At 48.4% G+C, this 23,837-nt stretch overlaps 1 non-coding gene across 1 annotated transcript; it reads left to right on the top strand.

Annotated features, from left to right (window-relative positions):
- Positions 1–885: 885 nt before the first annotated feature.
- LOC121831288 (U6 spliceosomal RNA) lies at positions 886–992 on the top strand. The gene has a single exon (XR_006074655.1). It is a non-coding gene; the product is annotated as a U6 spliceosomal RNA (small nuclear RNA).
- The last annotated feature ends 22,845 nt before the right edge of the window (positions 993–23,837 follow it).

Raw genomic sequence — 23,837 nt, 5'->3', positions numbered from 1 at the left:
TACACATGGACCATTTATCTCTCTTGGCCTCAGGTGTCATTTTTATTGATACTTAAAAATAAAAATAATAGCGATTTCCTGAATGTGAGCCTTGACACAGCCAGCTCAAGTTTTCCTCTGGGTATGCTATGGAAAGGTGTTCCCACCAATCCAGATGGCAGACCCAACTTCAGCCTCCTAGGGCCAGTGCGAAACCAGAGAAGAGAAACAAGCCGGCAACCGAAGGAGTGAGCTAGCCTTGGGCAGCCTGTGCCTGGGGCTGCTCTTCTCCCTAGCCTTCCCCTTGAGTACTGGGGAGGGACACCGAGGGAAGGAAGGAAGGAAGAGGTGGGGGTCAAGGAGAGGAAGAAGAAGGAAGAGATAAGGAGGAAGGAAGGAGGGAAGAGGGGGCTGGAGGGAGAGAGGGCCCTGAGAACTTCAGGGGGAAAGAGGCCATAGACATGTCAAGTGCTGCTCTCTCCTCTAGGACTGTAGATTTAGCATCATCATCAGGAGCAACCTTGATGCGCCCTCGTGCCACGTGGGGGAGATTTACAAGTGTAATTCTGAGAATTCTGTTGCAGGGAGCTACAGCCACTCTGCCCCTTGTGGCTGGGGGCTAGAAATGTATCCCACAATTTAAAACACTCCATAGATCTTTCTGGACACCTTCTTGATGAATCATCAAGTTGCAGTTGGCTAATCCAACAGAAGCAGGGGATGGGAATAGACTGGTGGAGGTGATGCTGTGCTGGCAGATTCTTGTTGAACACAACCTTTCTGGGTGGCCTAGGGCCCCTCACCCAGGCAGAGACTCTGGGATCATCTTGGCATCAACTTAGTCATGGCTCAGGGGACCTGGATTCCCGGTAGCTGGTGTGTGGTTTTAAAATGTTTAGTTATATAGTGCTCGCTTCGGCAGCACATATACTAAAATTGGAACGATACAGAGAAGGTTAGCATGGCCCCTGCGCAAGGATGACATGCAAATTCGTGAAGCGTTCCATATTTTTAACTAATGAAAGTAAATAAATAAAAGTGGATTTGTGCTCTTGTAAAAAAAAAAAATGTTTAGTTATATAAGTAACACCCATGCATTTCCTTATGAAGACGAGACTGAAGCAAAGCTACAGTCCCATGCACACCGTGGCAGAGCCTCCTCCACTCCGGAAATAGCTGTGACCACTGGAGGGCTTTTCCAGAACTTCCAACGCATTCCTACCTGTGCACAAAAATGTGTGGAAAAAATAAGTGTTTCCTAGATTCATGAGCTCATCTTCCCTTTCTCTCTTCCTCAGTCCCCCTCCCCCTTATCTCTCCTCTGCTCCCTGTCCCCCTGAACTTTTTTTCCCTCTCTCTACCTTAAAAACTTTTCTTTATGTCAGTGTGTGTTTGGTGATTTGCATAAAGGCCTCATAGTATCTGTGCCTTGCTGTTTTCAGTCATCATTGTCTGTCAGTGTGTGCACCTCTGGGAAGCAGACAGTGAGAGAGATTAGGAATCTAAGAGGTTAACTGAGAGGAAAAGATAGGCGGGACTGGGTGGGAAGAGCACCCATCCAAGATTCCCCCAGCCTGGTGGAGCCCAGGGTTAACATGGCCTTTTACAGGAGTGTTTGCCTCCTTGGGCAGAAATAGCTATCTGTCCATATGCCAGCCACCTTCAGTCTTTGACTGGGAACTCCCAGGAAGAGCACAGTCACAAATGGAACAGCATAGGAACTTCGCAGAGCTCTGAAGCAATGGATACCAGCTCCCTGCACTTCTGATGCTAAGTGGCATGTCTTCAGGGCATGCCTCCTGGGTCTCAGAATCCCTTTATGTGACATGCATCTTTTTCTCAGTGAAGCTTGCTCCTCAGAATGGAGTTGTTATGATGGAATGACCATCCTCTTCCTAACAGACATGGCTAATTTTTTCCTCTTTGCTTTATGAGTAGTGTGGTCACTGCCAATTCCTTCCTGATGGACATGTAGATTGTTTCCCTCTTCCTGTTATAACCAGTGTGACTCTTATCATACTTGATGAAGACCTCAGTTTCTTCCTTCTACCTTGATCCCTCATTAGGGCTTCCCTAGGGTGCCTATGAAGAGGAATTTCTGGCTCCAAAGATTCTCATTATGAATTCACATACACTAGACAAACCACACTCAAGAGGCAACATGTATGTACACACACACACACACACACACACTGCTGCAGAAGTGTAGGAGGCTGCCATCTCTTGCTTCAGAGCTTTTCAAAGTCACTGTCCTGTTCTAGTTGCAACTGTTCTTTTTCTGGGAGTCCCCTAGTTAAATATCAAAGGTGGCTGTCATATGAATATCTAGCTATTTCTGCCCAAGGAGGCAGGCACTTCCAAAAGGCCATGTTAACTCTGAGCTTCCTATACCCCAGAGGTCTGGGTGGATAAGGGTTCTCTGCTCTTTAGGTCAGCCTTCCTCTGCTGGGCCTCTGACTCTGGCTACGCTTCAGCTCTTGACATCTGCTACTGCATTCTCAGAAGGTCTTGTCACCTTAGCGTCACCTAGGCCTTTGTCCTCTGTTTGCCTGGCAGATCTTTGACCAGCTAAGGTGGTAAATGTGGGGTTGATGAAAAGAGGTCCTAGAACAATCATAAGTGGGTGTCAGGACCTCACCAGCTCAGCTTTCAAGCCCTCTTTCCTTTTCTCTAGACTCATGCACCCTGTTGACAAACACCTGTCCTGGTCTTGTCATCGAGTCTTAGGTAGCATCCTCACAGGCACACAAGGCCCTGTCCACACGGGCTTCTGAGGCCCCAGGTAACCACCTGATTGGCCTGCAGTTATATTCTCTTCCATGCTTTGGATTACTTCAAGGGAGCACAACCTTCCAGTCAATGCTTGACTTGTGAGGGACTCTGTTTCCTTGGAAACCCAGGCCCAAGAGAGAGACCAAGTAGCTAGGCAGGCCCATCTAAAGAGAGCTCTGCCTGGGGGTGTGGGGAGGGAGGCTGTGTCTTCTTTTGAGGTAGAGTGGCAGCTTCTTTGGGGCCCCGCCTGCAGGGGTTCTCCTAACCCTCTCCTCCTTTGATGTGGTCATTGTCCCCATCTCAAAATTGGATGCTCATTAGGAGTTCAGGGATGTGTCTTTCAAGCTTTTGATGAATAGCTTCCTTTATGAATCCAAATGAAGGCCAGTGTCCTGTCCTTGGCTGTACCAAGGAGCATGGCGGAAAATGGCTTTTCCTGACAGTTCTTCACTTGCCTGCTCTGCTTTGACATGGTTGTATTTCCATCTGGGCCAGACAGTGAGAGAAACGGAAGAGTACATTTCCTTTGAGTACCAGAAGCCTCTTACAATACCCACAAGCCCGGGTGGGAAACCCTGCCGTGTGTCCCTGCAGATGCCAGCCACATTTCATATGTAGTTTGCTGGTTGCCTATGAGCTTGACTAGATGATGATAGCGAAGGAAAGCCTCCGGGTATGAAGTAGTCAAGGAACCTCAGTGAAGTGGTGAGTTTGTGCTTGCTGGCCTTGCCCACTTGGCAACAGAGCCACAGCCTGAGGGAGAACATGAGGATGTAATTTGGACATGCAAGAAAATAGGTCACCCTTCCTGTTCATAGGCTATACTTTTCAAATTAAAAAGAAAAGTCAGCACAAATCTCTACAGCCCTTCAGGAAGTGTGGGAGACAACAGTGATAAATCCAGGGTAAGGTCCTTTGTCATTGGACGTGCCTAGCCCTCTAGCCCCAAAGCTGTCCTGCATCAGCTCTGGCCCCCTCTACATTTGCAGAAAGTGATGGAGGCCTGGGAAGATGGCTCCATCAGCAAAGTGCTTGCCACAGAATCATGAAGACCTGAGTGTGATCTCCAGAATTACTTTTTAAAAAGCCAAGTATGGTGATATACACATGAAATCCCAGCACTGAGGAGGTAGACACAAGAGGACACCTGGGGCTTGCTGGTCAACCAGCCTAGCCTAATTGGTGGGTTTCAGGCAGTGAAGACTGTCTTAAAACAAACAAAACAAAAACAAAAGACCGTGGATGGCACCTGAGGAGCATCGTACTGGCAAGTTTTACATCAATTTGACACAGGCTGTCACGATCAGAGAGGAGGTATCCTCAGCTGAGCAAACGTCTCATTGGACTTTAGGTAAACACGTAAGCAGCACCCCTCCATGGCCTCTGCATCAGCTCCTGCCTCCAGGTTCCTACCCTACTTGAGTTCCTGTCCTGATGTCCTTAGATGATGAACAGTGATGTGGAAGTCAAATAGGCCCTTCCCTCCCCATTTTCCTTTGGTCATAGTGTTTTATCACAGCAATAATAACTCCAACTAAGACAACATCGCCCAATGACCTTTAGATGCACACACACGTACACACTCACCCAAAGTGGTGGAGACTGGGTCTCCTTTCTCCACCCACACCTGACCTCCTGGGCAATCCTCCAAACACATTCAGCACTTGGTCTGCTGAGTTCCTGTGGCCTTCCACTCCAGTTGCCATGTCTCTGGCACGTGGTGGACATTGGCTCCACCCCCCGAGCTGCTGTTGACTCTGTCTGCCTCTGAGAAGCCTCTCACCCACCTAGGCTTCCTGATCTTTGATGTCCCCCAATACACTCTTTGTATTCTGTTCTTTCTGGTTGAGGACTCCAACAACCACCCTCACCATGGTTTCACTTCTGTCTCCATCTTTATGGGGCATTACCTCTCCAATTGGAGACTCACCCAACTCCACAGCCTGCAGCCTGAAAACGTTGTCTGCAGTCTCCAGTCTCGAGTGTGCTTGAACCCTGCCTGTGCCCACACGACATCAGCATGAATACTGCGTTCAGTTCTTTCTACCCTTCCATCCCAGCTGTCCCACCTATCATGATCTTTCTCCGTCACGGAAGTCCCCAGCAAAGCTCCTCCACTGTTTCTCCTCCCCTGCTTTAATCATCTGTCTCCTGCTTAGAAACCAGGCCTAGTGCTAGACACTGGCTTTTCCAGGAAATCAGCCCTGGGTCTCCTCCTCATGGCCAGCCAAGGCTGCTTAGGATCCCTCCTGCATTTCCGTACAACCCTTAATTATCTCCACCCTCCTGCATGGGGATGGCTCTTTGTCTCTTGCTATGAGCTCCTTGAAGCATTTTCTTTTACAATTTATTTATTTATTTATTTATTTATTTATTTATTTATTTATTTATTTATTTATTTATTTAGTGTGTGTGTGTGTGTGTGTGTGTGTGTGTGTGTGTGTGTGTGTGTACATGCCACAATGCATGTGTGAAGGGCAGAGGACAACTAGAACCCAGGGTTCGAACTTGGGACCCCAGGTTTGGTGGCAGGTATCTTTGCGCCCTTAGCCATCTCCTTGGTCTAGAAAGAGTTGCTCTTGTTCGCTTCTCTATTCCTCAGAGCTGGCGGAGGACCTGGAGCACCGTGAGTGTTGGCACACACTGGGGAATGCACAGATCTCATTCCTTCGCACTGCTAACCCACCCACCGGTACCCGAATCCTTTTCCTCCCCCTTCCCTGTGCCAATCGCTCATTCCTTGTCTGTGCTGGGTCTTCCGCCCCCAGCTTACACTTGGTTTATCATTATTAATAGTCTAATGTCTCTACAGCTGCTATTTACCATACACTTCCTGGAGTCCCAGCATTTTGCTAAGCGCCTTTTATCACACACGCTAGTTCAGTCCTCGTAGCCCTATGAGGCAGTGTTATGACCTGAGTGTGATGACTTCATTTCAAGCACAAGTGTCCAACCTTTCAGCCTTCCAATACGACACTGCCAGCCATCAGCATGCTGGGTTGGATCATAGCTATGCCTGGACGTATGTGTCAAGGGCACGGGTAGGGCACGGGTAGGGCACGGGTAGGCACGGGTAGGGCACGGGTAGGCACGGGTAGCCATGTCTGCCTTGGAGCAGAGCCCTCCCTAGAGTGCTCCAGCTCCACCCAGTGTCATGGATTTCGTCAGGTTTGCGTCATCCCTTGTGGCCATCTCTGACCTCCCTGTCATTCTTGCCTCCTGGCATTCAGTTCTGACAATGGAAGCTCTGATGACGCCATCAGTGACCTCAGTAGACTCACAATTGCTCTGCAGGCTTATCTGTGTCACAGCTGTCTCTGACACCAGGGCCACTCCTCCCTGGGGCTCACTTTCCAGGCATTGTGTTCCTGAGGCTTTGTTCTTAACGCTTTCCTCTCCTGCTCTCTTCCTCCCTCCTGGCCTCTCTGCCTTACCTTAACTACAGATCCCACTGGTGCTTCAGTCTCTCCCCATCACCCAGGAGCTACATGGCCAGGGCCTCTTTGTTCACCTCCATGACTTCCGCAGAGGCCAAGCTCAGTGTGTCCTTTAGGCTTTATTGTTCCAGATCTGTCCCAACACCCCCTTCCCTCATACGCGTGGCCGGGACACTTACCTGCTCGGTGCCCCAAGTGAAGATACCACCAGGGGTTTTGTTCCCCAACAGATGATGATGGAGAGAATGCAGTGCATATGACGACAGAATTTTACATTGCCATAAAGAAGAAAAATAGAATCGTGACATTTGTAGGGAAAGGGATACAAATGGAAATCATTCTGCTGGTGAAATAAGCCAGATTTGGAAAGACAAACACCACATGTTTTCTCTCCCATGTAGAACCTAAATTAAAATTATATGTGTGTATTTTTTAAATTTACATTTATTGAATTACTCTATATATGCCTTTTTAAAAATTATGACTATTGTGTTTGTATACAACAGAACTTGCAGGAGTCAGCTTTGTGGATTCTGGTCAAATTCAGGCAAGATGGTAAGCACCTATACCCACTGAGTTGTATCCCCAGCCTGTGTGTGTGTGTGTGTGTGTGTGTGTGTGTGTGTGTGTATGTGTGTGTATGTGACGTGTGTGTAGGTCACAGAATTAGCAAGCACACCGTATGATGTGAGGAAGAGATCTTGGAGGAGGAGAGAAACAGAAAGGTGACAAAATACACATAGGACTGTGGAGAGAGTGAATCAGCTGAAGAGGGGAGGGGGAGAGGGTGGGGGAGGGGAGGGAGGGAGCTAAATGAGCACAAGATGTGTCTGAAATTGCTGTAGTGGACCCATTGCTTCATACATTAACCTAAAAAGTTAATATAAGAAGCAGGTAGAATATATAATAAAAACTTGGCCCCTTCTTCTTGCTTCCATTTTGTATATACACTTGTCACCAGCCACATTATCACCCACACCAAATCTCTCTCCTGCTTGCCTTATTTCTTCTCCACTTTCAGTGGGTTTCTTGTCATTCAAATGCTGTAAACAGTCTTATAATGAAAACCCTGTACCAGATATTGGGGTGAACGCTGAGAGATCAGAGAAGCAGAGCAAGCCACAGCTAACCTCACCTCGCCAACTCCTCAGCCGATCCTGTTTCCACAAATCCTCAGACTGAAAGCCTCTGAGTCCTCACCCGAAAGGCCTCAGCCAAAAAGAGCCTTAGTTCCTGTCTCCTCACACCTTATATACCTTTCTCTGCCCTGCCATCACTTCCTGGGGTTAAAGGCGTGTATGCTTTCCAAGCAAAGGCATGAGATCTCAAGTACTGGGATTAAAGGTGTGCGCCACCACTACCTGACCTCTCTGTCTAATCTAGTAACTGGCTCTGTCCTCTGATCCTCAGGCAAGCTTTATTAGGTTACACAATTTATCACCACACTTTCCCCAATTCAGTTACCACATTCCCATAGTTGGCTGGAATGGTCCCTAGGATGTCTTTATGTTCATCCAATGAGCAGAACTTTTAACATAAAACTATGACGGTGTGCCCTTTCTGCCTTGATTTCTCCAAGGCTCCCTGTCTCCTGGAGATAAACTCTAAAATGCTTGGCATGAAGGCCAGTATGATCAAGTATAAGTTGAGAGTCCATAGCTTTTCTGACCTCACTTCCTGTCTTCATCCCATCCACCCACACTACACACCAACAATACTGAACCACATCTGAGGGCCAGTCACACCCTCCCTTATCTTCCTCTCTCTGAAACAAGGTCTCACTGTGTATCCCAGGTAGGCCTCACATGCATGATCCTCCTGCCTCAGTCAGAAGGGACTACAGGCATCTACCAGCATGATTGGCTTCATCTCAGAATCTTTACCCCATCTCTCTTCTGCGCGGTAACTGGTCCAGCACCTCCCATGCACCCCTTTTCCTCATCCTCCCAGGCTACCTCTGGTGTCCCTGTCGGCTCATGAGCATTCAGAAGACAACTGTAATGTGTGTTTGTTCCCAGGGCAACAATTCCAGTGCAGGGGCTGGCATGGATTGGCTGTGATTTAAAAAAATTATTACACTCCTTAAATGAAGAATCAACTCGTAGGAGCAGAGGCTCCTATAACTCCCAAACCATTTCTAAGACAGCAGTTCCAACTGTCGGCAGCACTTGGGGTCTAAAGCCAGAGATTTCTGCAAATCCTGGGCATTGAGGCAGACAACAGGATTCACCTCCTCTTGGATCACTGGGCAGGTGCTGAACACCGGTAAAATCACAACTGTTGATGGTAAGCTCCTTAGCGCTTATTGTAAGCATTCGTCCCACAAGCAAGGGCTGGGGGAGCGGAGCAATTTGACGCCCTAATTGGTAGCGGTTGGACTATCCCTTTCTGCTCTGTCTCACTTAAGCAAAAAGGTGATCAAAAATCCGGCTGGGTTAATTTATGTTAGCACCAGCCATTCTGCATTCTCCACAGACACCTTTAGAAAACCTCAGAACAGTCACAGCAGATTAATCCATCCGGCTCCAGGATACAGAGCCTCAACCAGGACCATCCTGAGCTGTTGACGGCAGACCGTCTGTTACCTAAAGTTCCAGCAGACTCTGGATGACCCTGCAACCATTTCCATGCAGACTAGAGGGGCTACCCTTTCCCTGGTGGCCGAGAAGAAACTGGTGTGAGCTGTACAAAGGGGACAACGTGTGTGAGGGATGCTCTTCTCTGGCTGCATAAGCAGCTGTTTGGCTCATTTAGTGAGTGGGCAGGAGACACTGTAATGTGCGGACTCACTCGGTCTTGTAGCAGGAGGCCAGATAAAAGCTTCTCTGTCGTTTGTTTGTCTTGCCTGGTCTTAGTATGGCAGGCGAGCTCATGACGCTCAGGGGCAGCTGGCTGCTGCTGGCGGCAGGTGCGAAGCCGTCCTCAGGCCGGACTGCGAAAGCAGCAAGGAACCTGCTGCTTGGCGGAGACCTTGAACATTCAAGACAGCAGCCCTCGGTGAGAACAGAGGAGATGGCGGAGTGATGTAGGACAGAATCTATAAAGAGCCAGGAAGAAGAAATGGTATGCCATGGCCGCAGAAAGCTAACGGGGAATTGGGCTGAGGGTCTTGGATACCCTGGGCTCAGGAGCCGCACACTGTTGGGTGTGTAGGCCCTGACTCCCTGTGCCTGCACCAAAGGGCTTAAGACCTGGGGCTTGCCAGAGAGCTGGAACACTAGGCGGTGCCATCTGCTGCCGCCACCCTCTGCTGTGGAACACTGGGGGATGCTGAGGAGCTGCACTGGGGGACTTCTTGCCTCTTTGTGATTCTTATCTGAATAGAGCAAAAGAACCAGAAACTTGACTGTAGCAGGAATCTTAAAAGGTCTTATTAATGAAAACAAGCCTGGAGCCAGGTATTGGGTTAAAGCTGGAAGATCAGAGAAGCAGAACAAACCACAGCCACCTCGCCTCGCCAATTCCTCAGCTGATCTTGTTTCCTCAGACTGGAAGCCTCTGAGTCCTCATCCAGACTGAATCTCAGCTGAACTGCTGCTCAAAAGCCTAAAAGCTTAACCAGACTCTAGTTCCTCATCCTCATGCCTCAAATACCTTTCTGCTTTCTGCCATCACTTCCTGGGATTAAAAGCTCTTGTTACCACGCCTGGTTGATTCCAGTGTGGCCTTGAACTCACAGAGATCCAGGCAGATCTCTGCCTCTGGAATGCTAGGATTAAAGGCATGTGTGCCACCATTTTCTGGCCTCTATATCTAGTGGCAGTTCTGTTCTTTGACCCCAGATAAGTTTATTAGGGTGCACAATATTTTGGGGAACACAGTATCACCACACTTGACTCAGTACCTCTCATTCCCAAACCTGTCTCCTCTTCCTCCTTGACAAACCTTGACAGGTCCCAACCAACTGACTGCTGACAATGCCACTCCCCTTCCTCTCCTTTTCTAGGGGTTCTAGGCCCTGGGAAATGCCGCAGTCAGCATTCAAAGGGCAGGAAAGGCTAGCGCGACATATACAAAGGCAGATGAGTCCCGTCCACCAGATATTTAAAACCTTTGGGTTTAGGTGAGAAGTTGAGGCCTGTAAAATGGTCTTGAATGTGACTGTACAGATTTGTGGGCAGCTAGATTCACAGTGTATCTGTTTCATCACCTTCAAAGGAGTTCTGATCCTGGACTCTCCTGGGGAGTGGGATCCTGGTCATGCTGCCAGAGTAACTGGAGTGAGTCCCATCTCAGTAGGACAGACTCTGCAGCAGCTGCCGTATGTGAAGCTGCCTAGGCTGGACTGGTGCAGGGTGACATTTGTCCAAGACATCCCTGTCACCTAGATGGTCACAAACTCATCCCCCAAAGAGGAGCCACCTGAACGGATGGCATGGCCTGCAAGCTCGAGTGGAAACTGGCACCAGATTGATTATCTCATTAACTCCAGCCTAGAGGGTTTGTGTTTATGGCTGTTTGCAGCCACTGATTTGGGGCTAGCAAAGCAGAAGGGTGGGGGTGCAGAGAGTAAGAGACTGCAGAACCCTCAGCCCTAAGTGGGAATACACACATGCGCCTTCTCCTCCAAAGACTCGGGATCCTTGCAGAAGAGGGTCGGAAAGCATGTGAGAGCCAGAGGTGACAGACTGCCACGAGAAACCCGTCTTCTGGGCAGAGCAGGGCAGCTGCGTATGTGACCTCTCAGAGCTGCGACAGCATGCACAGGCCCATGCAAGCCTAAACCAGACCAAGTCCCAGCATGGGAAGGGGAGGGGAGGGGAGCACACGATTCTGCCCCTAACCGAGGCGCTCTTGGCAATGTCAGAGGCTGGGAGAGGAAGTGTCAGTTTTCTGTTAGCATGCGGCCCTGATAGGTTGCCCATGCTCCTGTAGAAGGCCACGCATCCAAGAACATTTGGGCAACAAATTGGCCTTGATGGGGGTGAAAAGGAGCACAAGGTTGGGTGAGAGGGGAAGGAGGTTGGATCTGGGGAGACTTAGGGGAGGGAGGGTGAATATGACCAAAACATGTATGAAATTCTCAAAGAACTAATGCAGTTATGTTTTTAAAAATAAGAAACTAAGCAACAAAGAAACCCCCCCACACCCACACACACACACTCACACACACACATCGGGTAGCAGTATCTGTACTCAGATTCCCGTGCTGTGGCTCTGCAGCTCGTTGGCACTCAAAGGCACAAGGCAACAGGGAGGGAATCCAGGAGTCCTGCTCACAGGTCAGCCAGCTAGAGAGAAACCGTGAACAAAGGAGCGGACTGTTACCCATGAATTCAGAGCTGAGAGTGATGGATAAACAGCTGTGGTCCTGCCTGCAAACACTCCAAACCTCCCTCCATTCCCTTAGGGGCGTCCAGTGCAACCACTCCTTCAGCCCTGTTCTAGGCAAAACAACAAACAGGGTTTTGTTTTGCAGTCGGGGAGGAAGTTCACATTTTTACAGGAAGGTAGCCTGAGTCTGAACACAGAGTGCTTGCTCAACTCGTAGAGTTTAAGGCGCCAAATGGGAACAGTGAGAGAGAGAGAGAAAGTGGAGGTGGAGTGAACCCACGCCGAGGTGCCAGGGTGGAGTGGACCCATGCCGACGTGCCAGGGTGGAGTGGATCCACGCTGAGGTGCCAGCGTGCAGTGGACCCACGCCGAGGTGCCCGTGCCTCCTGTTCTCAGGGGCAGAGCAGGAGAAGCAGCAATTTGCTCTGGAAAGGCCAGGGGACAGAATGTTAAATATTAACAGCTGCCTGCTTTGCAGTGGTCTGGCCGGGAAGGCTCCAGGACAGCGGCAAGTCACAGAATTTTGTGTCTGGCATGGGTCTTGGAGGGTTGTCTTGTGGGAAATCTCTGTTCTCCACTTGAAAGCCTCATTTCAGGTTTACAGTTACATCACATTGTTCAAGTGATACCTGGATATACTGTTGGAACAAAATAGTCAGGAGACAGACATGTGCCCTCTCTGCAGCAAGTGAGCATCCTCCCAGCCTGGCCCCCATTTATCAGCAGTCATCCAAGATGCTGACCCATGTTCACAGACTGACCGCGGCACACAAGGCGTGGTCACGGGAAATAGCATGTTCTCAAACTCTCTTTCCTCAGGACGAGTGTGTTCAAAGTCTCACAGAGGACAAACTTCTACCCAGCACCCTCACGTGCTTGTCCTCAGACATCTCAGTCTTCCTGAGACCAAAGGGAACCACTGGTCACAAGTCTCCCACACCGCCCCACACTCTTGTGGCTTTTCCGGTGTCTTAGAGCGGCTCCGGCTGCCAGGACCTTGGTTAGTTCTTTCCCTCTTTCCCTTCATGTGCGGGTCTTGTTGGCTTCACCTCAAAGCCACATACCATTTGTGTCAACTTTGCTGATAACCACACTACTTTCATTTTGGTAATTTACTTCATCTCCCCCTGGACACCAGCAGCTTCCACGGTGGCCTGACTGCATCGTTCTTGCCTCTAGCAGTCAGGATAAAGTGCATTCTGACTCACAGAAAGGTCCTAGCTGGAGAAGATTCTGTCTGAAACCCAGCACAGAATAATGTTACCAATATGGATGAAGTCTCCACGGGAACCTCCCTGCTGTCTCTTGCCCCCTCTAAAGGTTGTTCCTGTCTTTAATTTGTGGTTGTTATCACTACCCCACATCTTTATGCCTTTATACTTTACACACACACACACACACACACACACACACACCAACACACACACACACTAATATTTACTATCAACCTGATTGAATTTAGAATTGGCCAGAAGACACACGTCTGGGCACACCTGTGAGACTGTTTCCAGAGAGGTTTACTGAGTAAGGAAGACCTCACTTGAATGTGGGTGGCACTATACCATTGGGTGGGGTCCCAGACTAAATTTTAAAAAGTGAAAAGGAAATGGTAGCTGAGCACCAGTGCTCAATACCCCTGCTTCCTGGCTGAAAGTGCGGTGTGACCAGACACCACATTCTCAGCACCATGATTCCCCATCACAATGGACTGTACCCCCAAACTGTGAGCCCAAATAAACCATTCCTTCCATATATTGCTTTTGTCAGGGATTTGATCCAGCAGGTGCACAGGGGTGACATGATACACACATGTTGCACACACAAATACAACATTTTGTTTTCTCTGCATTACAGCTCTCTGAATATACCACATGGCCAGTCTGATCTGACTTTGCATGACTTAGGATTCCCAAGGTTAGACCTCTGTCAAGTCGCCTCCCATCCTTCCACCTGACGGTTTTCTGTGTGGCTGGGGTTTTCCTGGGTGGCTGTGAGGTGCTCTTCCCACTGGCCCTGAGCTGTCTGCATCTGTACCTGTAATCTTCATCAGCTGAAGAGGGCCTTTGAGCCTCACTCTGGGTTGACCTCATTCTGGCCTCTCTGGCCTTTTCCTTGGCTCCTCCCACTGCTTTCTCTTTGACTTTATATGAACTTGTGTTCATGTGTCCGTAAATTATTACATTTTAAAAAATAATTGGGCAAGGTATAGGTAAACACATAAATGACATTTTCCAGAGAAAAGAGGAGAGAGTGATAGACTCCTCACATGGTGGTAAACTGAATTTTTTTTTTTTTTTTGCATTCAGAATTCTCTGCAACAACTGGCCAGGTCACCTTGGACTATCACAGAGGCTAATCTGATGTTTTAATAACATTTTAGGATTAACTGCATTACTCAAAACTGCTTTAAAGGAGAATGAACCATAAACCAGCTGCTCAAACACCTTATCATACAATGTCATCATAAAGACATCCCTACTCTGCATTTGCACTGGGGTAACAGGAGGATCGGGGACGCAGAACGCTGCTCTCGGGATTCATATTTAGGTTGTAGCATTTTTAAAGTCATCTCTCTAAGACCATTAGTTACTTCAAAGGACTCGGCTTTGATCTTCAAGGAGAAAAGAGGCACCATGTTGAGCTGAACCAGAAGACAGCATCTCCACAGGACAGAGACTATAATAATGGGTTTTTGATGGGACAGCGGCCAATACCGGAGGAAGATGAGGCTTCTTATCTCTACATTGCTTCAAGAAGAGGGCTTGGCAGGAGGGCTCACTTCAGTGACAGCAGGAACTTGCTCTCAGCCGTGTTTGGGCAAAGATGCACTTTTTGGCTGAACTGGGTGCTTTGCAATTTCGTTCAGCCTTTGTCTTTCAGCAGGGGATTCCCACTCTGTCTGTGAACTCTGCCTTAGGCCTCTCTCGAACCATAGGAGTATGCACAGCTCTTACATAGAGGCTCCAGAAGTGCTCAGGAACCAATATTACAAAGACTGCACACACGAACACACATGTACATACTCCACATGTGGACAAGCACATAATAAATAAATAAAATATGGGCGGGGCAGATGTTGCATGAACATATGGTCCTGAGTAGTGCCCATGTAAAAAGCCAGGTGCAGCAGCTTAGTGTCTGTAATCCCAATGCTGGGGTGGTGGATCCCCAGAACTCAGCTGCTTTGCTAAATCGTAAGCTCCAGGTTCATTTGAAACACCCTGTCTAAAAAAAAAAAAAAAAGTGGCCAGGTGGTGGTGGCGCATGCCTTTAATCCCAGCACTCAGGAGGTACAGGCAGGGTGATCTTTGTGAGGTTAAGGCCAGCCTAGTCAACAAAGTGAGTTCCAGGAAAGATGCAAAGCTACACAGAGAAACCCTTGTTAGACCCCAAAGTTTAGGGTCTCAAGTGGGTGCCCCAAGAACCCAGACTCTAGTCCAGTTGATGCAACAGCACGAGGTTTTTATTGAGGCTTCTGTACAGACGGGCTACTCTTGTCCTGAGAGCAAGAGTCGCATCTTACTGCAGCCACATGGGGGCTTTTAAAGGAAAAACCCACAAAACCACAAGGTTACAGTTCCCGTACAATTTCGTTTCACAAGATCATGGTCTGATCACAGAGTGGGTACAGTCACGTCCGCATGTACTTTCTTCCAGAAACCTCAAGGGGGGTATCAGGGCAGGAGTGGAGTTTACACAAAGGTCACAGTGGTCCTTCCTGGAACACCTGCAACTATCCCAGTCACAGTTGAGCACATCTCTTAACAGAAATCTTTTTACATTATTGCAGGGGTGGTTGAATAATGGCTGAGTCAGGTTGCCCTTGGAACTAGATTTCTTTTTAGTTCCTTATTCTCCTGGGGCTTGGGGAGTGTAAGCCCGAAAGGTTAGGGTCTTCCACCCTGTCTTGGAAAAACCTAAATAAATAAATAAATTAATTAATAAATTTTAAAGTGAAGAGCAGCTCAGGAAGACAAATAATGTTGACCTCAGCCACATGCATGTGCACACACATGTACACACATACACCAATAAATAAATAAATATTAGAAAATACTAAATAGAGTAAAAAGTGTTTGGGAATTGGTGGGTAAGCACCCTGTCTTTCCTGTGCCAGAGTCAGTACAAAGCCACAGTAGGGTCCAGCCTTTGGACGTTGTCGTCTAGGAGCCCACATACCATGAAATTAGAGTCACACAATCGGATAACGCTCTAAGGAAGTTCACCATTTTGTCATGGGCTGCATTTGTAGTCATCCTTGGCTACATGCAGCCCACTGGCCACACCTGGACGATTCTCCAGAGGTCCCCAGCAGGACTGCATTCTAGAAGCCACAGTGGCTTCTTCTCCTTCCCTGTCTCACTCCTTTTCCCCACCCACTCTGAATCCTAGGCTTACCTCCCAGCTAAACTTCCGGACTAGAACCCTCGTCTTCCTGTCTGCGTGCAGAAGGACCTACACCTGTGCACACCCCGTGACTGCTCGTTTTTGTAACCTGTTTGTCTTAGTCACTGTTCTATTACTGCAAAGAGATGCAATGACCAACTCAACTTTTTAATTTTGACATGGGGGCTTTCAAGACAGGGTTTCTCTGTGTAGCCCTGGCTGTTCTGGATCTCTCTCTGTAGACCAGGCTGACCTTGAACTCAGAGATCTACCTGCCTCTGCCTCCTGAGTGCTGGGATTAAAGGTGTGCGCCACCACAGCATGATTAATGTCCCAGGTAGATACTCTTCTGTTGTTGTTATTGTTTTGTTTTCAACTCAACTCTTGTAAAGGAAAGCATTTAATTGGGAGCTGGCTTAGAGTTTCAAAGGTTTAATCCATTATCATCATGGCGGAGCAGGGCAGCAGGTGGGACGACATGGTGCTGGAGGAGTAGCTGGGAGCCACATCCTGATCCACAGGCAGAGAGAAAGTGGGCCTAGCATGGGCTTTTGAAATCTCAAAGCCCACCCCCAGTGACACACTTCCTCCCACAAGGCCACACCCACTCCAACAAGGCCACACCTCCTAATCCTTATAATCCTTTCAAACAGTTCCACTCCCTGGTGACTCAGTATTCGAATATCTGAGCCTGTGAAGGCCGTTCTCATTCAAACCACCACATTGCTCTAACCTCTTAGGGGAAGTTGGTACCTGGCTATAGGAAGGCTGTCCTCAGTTTACCTCCGTAGATGGCGTATATTTATATAATATCTACATGTGGAGGCTCTGACATGGTAACCAGGCTCATCTCTCTGGAGGCAAAGACAGTCATCCAAGTCTCACACTCTGCCACGTCATCATTTGGTCCCCTGAGGAGACAGAGTTAGTTTTGGTGGGAACATCCCTGGGGGAGGGATGTGTGGCTTTCAAGGGCAGCTTCCTTATCTTCATTTATTCTACTTGGGCTTTTTTCTTTATTTTTTTAAGTTTATTTACTTTTACTATGTTTGAGTTTATTTCACCTGCATATATGTAAGTTCATCATACCACATGTATGCCAGAGAGAGTGTCAGATCCTCTGGAACTGTTACAGGTGGTTGTGAGTCACTATGTGTGCTGGGGTCCAGACTCCTGTCCTCTGCAAGAACAATGGTGCTCTTAACCTCTGAGTCATCTCTCTAGCTCATGTTTGATTTTTTTTCCTAAAGGGCTGGAATAGAGTCTTGATGCTAATTAAGAGAGCCACCAGCTACACAGGCTTGAGGACTCTGACTGTTGCCACTCAGGCTCTCAGCCTTCCTCCTGAATGAGTCAGTGGAAGGAATTGAGCAAGACTGATCCATTCTGGCATCTTAAGAGTTAACTGGAGTGACATTCACAAGAAGTGAGCAGAGCAGCACAGCATCTGAGGTACCAGATGACTGACTGCTGCTAATACAGTCCATTTTGCCTTTCATATTAACTGTTAAATATGCACCTTATCCTTCACAGTTCTGAAATTCTGGCAGTCCTATTTGAAAGGCAATATTTTTTAGCAAGCATTAATGCTCATGAGTTTGGATTCCACATTCTACTGTTCCTTCTTACACAGATTTCCAGAGACCTCAACTTCCCATTGGCCAGTGATGGGCAGGGTAAGTAGCCTGTCTTCTTGCTCACCAGGCTGCATATTCTGAGAGAGCAGGGATCACACACTTGACTCTCCTCTGTATTCTTAGATATACAGACAGTGCTTGAGGCTTCATAGGTACTCAGAGAACATGGGTTGAGTTTGTTGACTTCCCTCAAGGTCAATCAGCCATCTGCAGAGGGCATCAGAGGCCTTGAAAGAGAGGGCACTTCTGGAAGGGACAGAAGAACTCTTTCTGAGTCTGAAGAACCCCAAGTCTAAAGTGTGGATGGAGAAGTGAAGATGTGCAGATGTCCCTATTCTTGGGAATTTATTCCTGTGACATTTCATATGCAGAAAGAAGCCATGGAAAATGGGGAAGATCTCCTAGCTCGTGTCTGCAACTACTCAACACAGTGGACCTTAATGCTAGGAGTCCGGGTAGTTCTTGAGCTAGGAGGAGGAGGGCCACAGCCCCTGTGCTCAGCATCCTCCTGTCCCCTCTCCAGCCCAGCTCAACACTGGAGATGCTGGGAAGACAACAGCGGGTGGCTGGACACAGAATTGATGAGGGCAGCAACCATTTGACTCGACCTTACCACCTGTCTGGGGAGGCTGTGCTGAGCCAGCTTGGGAGGGGTCTGTCAGGAAGCAGAAATTGTTGCCCCAGGACCTGGGTAGGCTCACTTTTCATTTGGATCAATGAGAAGGTAGGCATGATTTATGTGGAGGGAGTGGAGCTTGAAGAATGGGACAGATGTTCAGGTGTGTTGGCCCTTTCATGTTCACATCAAATGCTACTGGTGAGTTCTGGGACATGGGTTCAGGGAGGGGGAACCAAGGGGTGGGCAGCTGCTGCTCTGAATCAGAGGTAGAGCATGTGGATGGAGACAAAGCTCAGCTTGTCCAGCAGACAGCTGGCTGCCAATTCTAGGCTGGGATTCCCTAGGGCAGACAGGTAAGAGTGTTCCTAGATGAAAGAGGCATGGCCGACGAGACACAGGGCAGAAATGTGGCGGGGGCACCTGTTCCTACTTATTTGCTCATCCATTACCTTCATAAGCATCTACAGCCTTGTCCCTGGAATCCTTGCTCACGGGCCAGCAGAGATCCACCTGTCAAGCCCGCAAGCCCTGCGGCCCACCCCAGCCCTGCCGAAGCACGGTCCACCTCACTGCGGGTGGCTGGACACAGAATTGTCCAGAAGAACCCGTGTCCCAGAAGCTCCAGGGGCTCTCAGCCACGTGGAAAGCAGAAGACCTGGTCTACAGGAGAGCTTTGGCCCCTGAGTAGGGCTGCCCACAGGGACACTGGCAGGAGCACCTGGCAGGCATTGCACTCCACTGTGAGTTGACTGGAGGGGGCTGGGCCAGGTGTGCCTCCTGCAGGTGCCACCTCTTAGAAAGCCCCACTGATGGATGTCCTTCAGTGTCATCTGCCCAGGTCAGGACTCATGACAACAGCCTGTGCATTGAAAATGCTGCCAGGGAGACTGGAGGAATCCCTCTCCTTGGAGTCTTGAGAAATGGAGTAGTGAAGGGTCACAGTCCCTTCTCTGGTAGCCTCCCTTGGGCCTTGAATCTCCCAGGATGCTTGAAGGCATGAAAACCTTCTCTCTCTCAAGGGGCTCTTCCAGGAATGTCCCCTCCCCAGGAATGCCAAACAGCAACTGCCCAGAAGTGGTGCCAACTGGAATGTGGATCCGATGACAACCCTCCCAATCTGGAGCCCCGGGAGTCTGCAAGTCTCCTCAAGTACCTGCCTCCTGGATGAAGAGACAGACACCGAGCTGCTGTGGGAGGTGAATTCGCTGCCGAGGGCTGCATGGAGCATAGTCATCTGGGGGTGACTCTCTCTTCCCCTGGGGAATCCTGCTCACCTAGCTCTCCCCACTTGGAAAGTTCCAGCTCTCCCTCTTGGGAAGTACCTCAAGTCAACTCCTCAGCCTGAAGTGTTAGTCAACGAAAGCATCATGATGGTCAGAACAGAGGAAATGCTCTCTGACCCTTTAGTCTCCCCTTAGGGTCTTCAGGCTGCAGGTGCTATGTAGCCTTTGAATGATCTATTTTGTTGACAGAGGACAGACACTCTGACACAAAGTGTGCACATCTCATGGACCAAACTGAGAAATAGAGAGCGAGGTTACCCACTGTCCATGCTGACGATGCTCCAGGTCAGGGATGCACAGAGCCCACACACAGTCCTGGTAGCCTCGGATGCAAGGATCCTCCAAGCCGCACCATGGGTTCAGGCTGGGACACCACCTACTGCTTGACAGAACCCACTCAGGCTTGGTAGGTCAGAAGCCCATTCCTGGTTCCAATCCCTGTTCTCTTAGAAGTCTCTTTTCTGGGTTCCCAGGAGGCCCCAGAGCCCTGCCATCTCTTCTGGCAGGTTGCTCTTCCCCATTGGCCCCGGCTCTGAGTGTTCCAGATGGGAAATGTACCCCTTTGATAAACGCCCATGTTAAAAGGAACTTGGGAGTGAAGCCTTGGGGTGGGGCAGTGACAATGTTCAGCCGAGTGTCCCTGGGATGGAAATGGCAGGCAGAAGGGCAGAATGGTGGAGTTTGCCTAGCATACATGAAGTCACAGATTCCATCCTCAGCATCCCAGAAACAGTATGGCAGCACACACCTGTGGGAGGGTCAAAGTTCAAGACCATCTTTGGCTACATAGAGAGTGTGAATCTAGCCTGGGATCCATGAAAGCCTGTCTCAAATAACAGAAGGGGTGAGAGAGAGAGACAGAGAGACAGAGACAGAGAGAGACAGAGAGAGAGAGAGAGACAGAAAGACAGAGAGACAGAGACAGAGCACTTTGTGGAGGGAGGAGGCTTGGGAGTCTGTCTTCTTCCTCAGATTATATAAGAGTAAAGGTCGGCTGTGGGAGGAGACTCTCCAGTACCGTAGCTCTCCAGAACTTTTGAGAACCTAGGAGGAAGTTTTCAAGTGACAGCTGCCTGAGTGTCCCCATGCTCCTGTGAGTGACCCCTTACTCATTGTCTTAGTTAGGGTCTCTATTGCTGCAATGAAACATCATGACCAAAGAGCAAGCTGGAGAGGAAAGGGTTTATTTGGCTTACACTTCAGCATAGCTATTCATCACTGCAGAAAGACAGGACAGGAACTCAAACAGGATCTCGGAGGCAGGAGCTGATGCAGAAGCCATGGAGGGGTGCTGCTTACTGGCTTGCTTCTCATGGCTTGCTCAGCCCACCTTCTTATGGAAACCAGGACCGCCAGCCCAGGGATGGCAACCCACCATGGGCTGGGCCCTCCCCCACTGATCACTAAATGAGAAAATGCCTTACAGTTGGATCTCAAGGAGACATTTCCTCAACTGAGGCTCCTTCCTCTGATGACTCCAGCTTGTGTCAAGTTGACACAAAACCACCCAGTACACCCATGTTTCTGCAGGTAACTCTAGTAAACTCTCTGCCCCACCAAGCTGGGCTTAGATGGGATGACTTCTCTGGTCTAACTGTGCTGTGTCGGGGGTGAATAGGCACTCAGTGTGTCTCCTGGGAAAAGTCGCACAATGCTGTGTCATCAGAGAAGTGGCTGAAAGGCAAACCTCAGAACCACTGGACCCCCTCACGGATGCCTTCCTGACTCCTTTCCCTTACCCCAAGAGGATATGAAGACAGCATCTCTTGTACCGAGTCAGGCAGAGCTCTCTCTGAAGATCTTGCCAGTCTGGTCTATTATATATTTTCCCTTTTTCTTTCTAAAAACAAATGTTTTTACTACTTTATTTTGGAGGAAGAAGTATGTGCTTGTCACACACATGAAAGTCAGAGGGCAACTTACAGGAGTCAGTCTTCCACCAGTGGGTCCCGGGGATTGAACTCAGGTTGTCAGGCTTGGCAGCAAGCACCTTTAAGCACTGAACCATCTCACCAGCCCTTCCCCCTTTTCTCATGTATCTTCCATTGGTATTGAAATCGCTGCTTCCAAACTGTCAAGATGTTATTTATTTATTTATTTTTAGTAAAAAGAAAAAATTAAACAATAAAATCTGACACATAAGAAAACATTCATTCCCATTTCTGAGACACTAATTGTGGATTCTCCAAGAAGTGTAGGTAGGTCAAGATGTAGCCTCAATCCAAACATAACACAAATGCTATCAGAGCCAAAGCCACTGGCCATCACTGGGGGAGAGGAAGTGGGTGGAAATTTCCAGGGATTCCCTTGGTGAATCCTGCAGAGGCTTTGCCTGGAGGAGACTGACCCCAAATATAGCAGGTGCAGCTGGCCCCAGGCTGGAAAGCATTCTGCACCTGTTCCTCACCCCAGGCCAAAAGGGGCTCTGCCTGACACTGTCCTCTCTTTTCTGCTTTCTGGATCGTCAGGGTGACATAGTCCAAATCGTCCCTCCCACTTTGTTAAAGCAAATTGCTGAGCATCCTCACTGTTCAGCTCCCCTGATGATTGCCAAGGACACTTTGGGCTCCTCTTCTGTAAGTCTGATCCGTGCTAAATACTCTAAAACTCCAAGCAGAAGGCTGCTGTCACAAGAGCCCACCAATTAAAGCCTGCCTAGTCAGGGCCGCTGAGGATAACTGTCACCAGACGCCTCTGCTACAGAGATGAAGATGGCTCAGAGCAGCCCTCCAAGGATGTCCCTCCCATCGCTTCTGAAGCACCCTGGGCATGGTCCTTAATAAACGAAGAGACAACAGCCTGAGGTCAGTTACCAATCAATGTAGTTAGCATTGACGTGTGCGGTGGAAGTTCAGAAGGGGGGCCAGTGCAGTGCATTGAGCACCGTATGTGAGTCCTGCTTAACAAGCTTCTCTGGAAAATAGAAAAAGATTGGCTTAGGTATGAAAACGTTGTTAGAAATAAAGGACATTTTATGTGTATATCACACATGCTCATATGTGTGCGCACACACATGGGGCGGGGGTGGAGAGAAGTGGAGAGAAAGACAGAGGAAGAAAGAGAGGGGGAAAGACACACTTACTGACAGAAAGACGGCTAAAATGAGGGGGAAGGAGAGAGGCAGAGAGAGACCTGAAGAGAACTAAGTCAAAACTAACACAGAAGAGCACAGATGGTCCTCTTTTTAATGACAACAGCAACACTTTTGCTGGGCTTAGAGATATCACAAGACACAGTTCTCTGTCTTGTGGGCCTGACTGACCTTGTTTTGATGAATGCTTGGAATTATTTGCCATACAAAACAACCCACAATGTTTGGACATGACATTTCTGACTTTATCCTTGTGTGAAGCTTACCCAGACCTTCACTCTGTTTTTCCCTTTTCATGCAATATTGGATAAATCACAGGAGATACTCATTAACTCATGAGCTGTCACCCAACTGACTGCTAAAATAAATACTCAGCATATCGAGCTATGCTGTTTGGTGACATAAACAGATTCAATTAATGTTCAGCTTATGAGCTGGAGAAATAGCTCAGTAGTTAGAGCTGGCTGCTCTTGCAGAGGATCTGAGCTCAGTCCCCAGCACCCACATCTGGCAGCTCATAACCACCTGTACATCCAACTCCAGGGGATCTAATGCCCTCTTCTGGACACTTCAGGCACTGCACACATTCATGGCATATACAGACACACAAGTGTACACAAAATTAAAATAAATATTTAAGAATAAAATTTCAACTTACAATATTTGCAAAGAATGAAATATGAGTTGTTCAGAATGTAGCCCATTGTAAGTCAAAGAGTGTCTTCAATAGTAATAGATGATTGAAATTAAAAGCAGCATTTAAATACCAAAATGTAAAATATTTTAGGTACAAATTATAAAAAAAATGTTCAGAATATGTATCCTAAAGACTACAAAACACTGATGAAATAAAGAATTCTAAATAAACAGATACATTGTATTCATAAACTGAGATAACTGGAATTAGTTTACACAAAAATTCTATCCAAATGGATCTATGCATTCAGTGCAATATCAGCAGACAAAACAATCTCAGAATACATTTTTAAATGTAAAGAGTCTAGAAAGGCCAAACTGATTTTGTGAGAGAACAAGACCTGTCACTCACCCACCAAATGCAGTACTGTTCTAGCTTTGCTCAGTTGCTGGGATAAACACTCTGACCAAAGCAACTCAAGGGAGGAAGGGTTTGTTTCAGCTTCGAGGTCACAGTTCACCACTGAGGGAGTTAGGGCAGGAACTCAAACAGGAACTTGAAGCAGAAAGCATGGAGGAACACTGCTTACTGCCTCCCTCACAGACTCTAGCTTCCTTATAGAGCCCAGGACCACGGCCTAAGGTCCAGTGCCACCAGAGTGGGTGAGGCCTTCCTGCCTCAATTAGCAATCAAGACAATCCCCCGCAGACATGCTCTCAGGC

The sequence above is a fragment of the Peromyscus maniculatus genome, chromosome 7 (assembly GCF_049852395.1).
Source record: "Peromyscus maniculatus bairdii isolate BWxNUB_F1_BW_parent chromosome 7, HU_Pman_BW_mat_3.1, whole genome shotgun sequence".
In the NCBI taxonomy this organism is placed as follows: Eukaryota; Metazoa; Chordata; class Mammalia; order Rodentia; family Cricetidae; genus Peromyscus; species Peromyscus maniculatus.
The sequence above is the reverse complement of the archived record's forward strand: the minus strand, read 5'-3'. Positions and strand labels throughout refer to the sequence as shown.